This window comes from Myotis lucifugus, unplaced genomic scaffold, assembly GCF_000147115.1.
Source record: "Myotis lucifugus unplaced genomic scaffold, Myoluc2.0 scaffold_1757, whole genome shotgun sequence".
Taxonomy (NCBI): domain Eukaryota; kingdom Metazoa; phylum Chordata; class Mammalia; order Chiroptera; family Vespertilionidae; genus Myotis; species Myotis lucifugus.
This window is the reverse complement of record NW_005872805.1, coordinates 48,070-52,318: the sequence shown is the minus strand read 5'-3', so window position 1 is coordinate 52,318 and position 4,249 is coordinate 48,070. Positions and strand designations below refer to the sequence as shown.

General features: G+C 36.2%; 1 pseudogene; it reads right to left on the bottom strand.

Annotated features, from left to right (window-relative positions):
* Window positions 1-1,690: 1,690 nt before the first annotated feature.
* LOC102438093 lies at window positions 1,691-3,665 on the bottom strand (annotated as a pseudogene).
* Between the last annotated feature and the right edge of the window lie 584 nt (window positions 3,666-4,249).

The following is a 4,249-nucleotide window of genomic DNA, read 5'->3' as shown; positions in this document are numbered from 1 at the left end:
CATCCTGTCCTATTCCTGATTTTACAGGGGACACTTTTAGTTTTCCCTGTTAAATATGATATTGGCCATCTTTTTGGCATATATGACTTTTATGATATTGAGATATTTTCTCTCTATTCTCACTTTACTGAGAGGTTTTATTATAAATGGATGCTGGATTTTGTCAAATGTTCTTCCTGAATCTATTGATATGATCATATGATTTTGATCCTTCATTTTTTAAAGCTTTCTGAATCTTAATTTATTTTTGTATTTTTCAAGTCAAGATTATATGAACTACCCATTATTTAGATACCAGAATAAAAAGAGCAAGCAAAGGATGTATAGATTATCTGATTTTTAAAAAATCTGAACAGAAATTTATTATACAAGCCTGTTAAATAGAATGGTAAAAACTAAATGTTTTGTATTATGGAGTCAGTACATCAAGTTTTACTTCAGAAGTCAATAACTCTTCTAACTAATTCTGCAATAAAACAAAACCAGTTATGCACAAATAAGAATAAAGAATGTCCCTTTCTGAACCTCCATTTGATAAGACTGATTTCATATCTAGCTTATTTATAATATTCAGTTCAGTTCTCCCACTGCAAATAATACATGTGGTCATTAATGGTGGTTGATGAGGTGAAATCAATTTCTCTTAGGATAGTTCAACATAACCCAAATATTAAAAAGCTATTAAAGATTCATGGAGACACCATAAACCACTACCTAAGGAACATATGTGCATAATAGTTTTATAACATATTTTTAAACATAAAATCTCAGTCAAAGACAATGATAATGTTGCATACTCAGTGTGTTTGTTCATGTAGTGCATTCCTATGACTCATTTGGAGTTTAACACCATATAAACACCACACTTCTAATAAATGGACTTTAACGTACACAAATCCATCCAATTCTTAAAAAAAAAAAAATCTAAACATCTTTTAAGACCTTGAACTTGAAATTTAAAGACTTTGTGTTTTAAAATTCCAAATACTGGGAAGATTAGGTGTGAAACATAGTAAACACATCTTGTAAGCAGGATTCAACATACTTTTGTAAGAACCCTCAGAACAACTCAATATTACAAATTGAGAGTGACACATTTATTATTTGGCCAAACAAAATTCAAATGACTTTCCAGGATTCAAATTTATCCCAAGAGATATACAAGAAATGAGTATAACTGTGGCAGCTAAAGAAATCTGGCACTCTGCAATAAGTGCTATTATTCAGTGATGCTGTACATTTTGATAGTACACTATGATTTGTTTGCTTCCAACCATCATGGGGCACAAGAAAGTGAAACTCAAGGCTATCTTGCCAGAATAGGAGACATGTTGACCCCAGTTTTAAGTAGGATTCTTCATTGAAGGAAAAGACAGAGCCATACCAATCAAATTAGTTGACTTCCAATGGTTTACATCCCAGGGTGAATCAGGTGACACTAATTTAAGCCCAATTTAATTTAGGAAGTTTTTCAACTATAAGAATAAGGTCATTCTTAGGTCATATTAATAATTAAACCAACATATACACAATTAGCAATATACTATGTAATATGATAAGTTTTAACTATTTGTTCTCAATTATTTTATATTCAGTTAATTTGTTGCTTGGTTTTAAAAAAAGCTCAACTTTATTTTACAATGTACTTTGCATTTCCAAGTGTGTTCTGTAATTATTTCATCAAAGCAGGTACAGTTCTCTGGATTCTAAGAGCCAAACTCAACTGTATCTTCTGTAATCTGTTTAAATTCATAATTGCGTCTGCCATCCAGATGCAGGTAGTACTCATGGTGTTTCCAAAGACACTTTCTGTGTGACAGAGTGAAGAGGGTGATGCAGACCCCTGCATAATGATTGCCGATGTAGCCTTCCATGTCCACACTCACTGAGTGTGTGCACTCGTCCAAAATGGCAAACTGGGGTTTATGATGAAATAATCTTGCCATTGCCATTCTTTGCTTCTCTCCAACACTGAGTACATCCATCCAATCCTGAACATTGTCCCAGCCTCCTTCTCGCTCAAGGATATGCTCCAGCTGGACATTATCTAGGTATTCCTTCTGTACTAGGGCAGATATCCCCTTCCTTTTCTGGTCTCACTCGGTCCCAAAGTGTTCCATGGGTCATATAAGGTCTCTGAGGAACATAAAATAACTTTGCTCTTTCAGGTTTAATTAGATGTCCTCCAAAAAGAGGCCATAATTCACCAAGAACACAGAGAAGTGAACTCTTCCCATAGCCATTTGGACCACAAATTAGAATGTTGGCACCAGATTGAAGTTCAAAACTAAGGTCTTGGATCAATATATCTCCATTTTGCATTGCTAAAGGGACATGATCAACATTTTATGTTATCAGCATTGATAATTTCTCCAGTTCCAGGTATCAAGGGAATGCTTTGTGTTCCTTCAATACCCCTTTCTTGTTGCAAGATCATTGTCTGTTCATATTTTCCATTATTTAAATCCTTTAGCACTTGCATTAATTCTGAAATCCAAGCAGTAAAACCAACCAATCTAGCATTTCACAGCCAGCCAAAACTATTTGACCCAGAGCTTGGGACATTCGCGAAAGCACCCTTCCACTTGGTAGTAGTCCTTCCGAAGTTCTGGAGGTGGCCAGGGTGAGACAAATCTAGGAAAGGGCAGCTGACAACAGGCAACCAACTACAGGGGCAGGAGATTTGTCAACTATGCTATCAATAAAGCCCATAGAAAACTGAAACAAAATGAAATTATGTAGGCATTCCGTCAGTTTTTGGAAGACAGTGTGGGTTTTCTGCTTTTCTCTTTTATTTCCGTCATAAAAGGCAATTTCTTCACTGTTTGCGATGAGCCAGGAATTAACATATCTATACTCTCCTTCATACTTTTGCTCAGTTACTGTCATCTTACCAAGGAGTCTTCTAGGTCGAGTTAGGAATAACCCAGAAACAAGCAAGTAGGCCATCCTGCGCACTGGGCCCCGAGCTCCTATTGCACTCATAACTTGAAGATATACAAAACTATCTCTAAAAATGGCTTACAAAGATTTGAATACAGATCAACTACACTGTCACAAAACTTTTCTACACCTTGTGCAATCATTTGGTCTGGATTAGCTATTCTGTTGTCCAGATTTCCCGTTTTATAATATGTGAACGCTTGGAGATATTCTTTGTAGAGCCATTTAGTTAGTATTACTTGGAAGCACAATGTGAGCTCATTTAACCCAAACTCCAAGAAGCTTTTAACCAGAGAGATGAGAGGCATGGCAGCCATGAAGTTGAATAAGTATCTCTTGAATTCCTTTCTGCTATGACCAATGATACCACTTTCAATGAGTGTCCCATTTTGAATCATTCAAACATCACAATATGTTTGAGACACCAGCATAACAGCAATAAGTACCAAGTAACCCATCTTTTTACAAAATGTTCTAGAGACCATGATTTTCAGAATCCTTGAGAACAACACCGTGTCCACCATAGCTCGTTCTTTTTTCCCTTCTTTCTCATTTTTTTGTAATGGTGGCTTTCTACTTTTCTTACTATACAGGCGGAGAGTGAGACACAACTTGTGGAGCAGGCAGAGCAGCAGGAATGCAGCCCCACCAGGTAGAAGTTTCCCACTTTGCTGAAGGCCGCCATGGCACTCAGGAGCGAGCCAGTGGGGCCTACCCTTCATTTTTTAATGCCGTGTAGAACATTAATTGGTGTTGAAAAATCCTTACATCTGAGGAATAAATCTCAATAGAATATGGTGTATAATGTTTTAAATGTATTGCTGAATTTGGTTATATCTTTATTATTTTTTTAATCATCACAAGATGATGTTTTTAATTGATTAGAAAGAGAGGAGGGGAGAGAGCAGAAGAGAGAGGAACATCAATGTGAGAGAGAAACATCAATATGTTGCCTATCACGCATGCTCCAACCGGTAATGAAACCGTCAACCTAGGTATGTGCCCTGACCTGGAATTGAACCTGTGACCCTTTGGTGCACAGGATGACGCTCCAACCAACTGAGCCACACTGGCCAGGACTGTTTTGCTAATATTTGTTGAAGATTTTTACATGTATGTTCATCAGAGATATTGGCCTATGATTTCTTTCTTTAAATGTTTATCTGGTTTTAGAATCATTATAATGCTGTTCTTGTAAAATGAATTTGGGAGTCTTCCCCTTCTTGAATAGTTTGAAAAAGATAGATGTTAGTTTTTCTTTAATTGTTAAAATTTACCTGTGAAGCGCTCCACAACTTTTATGTTT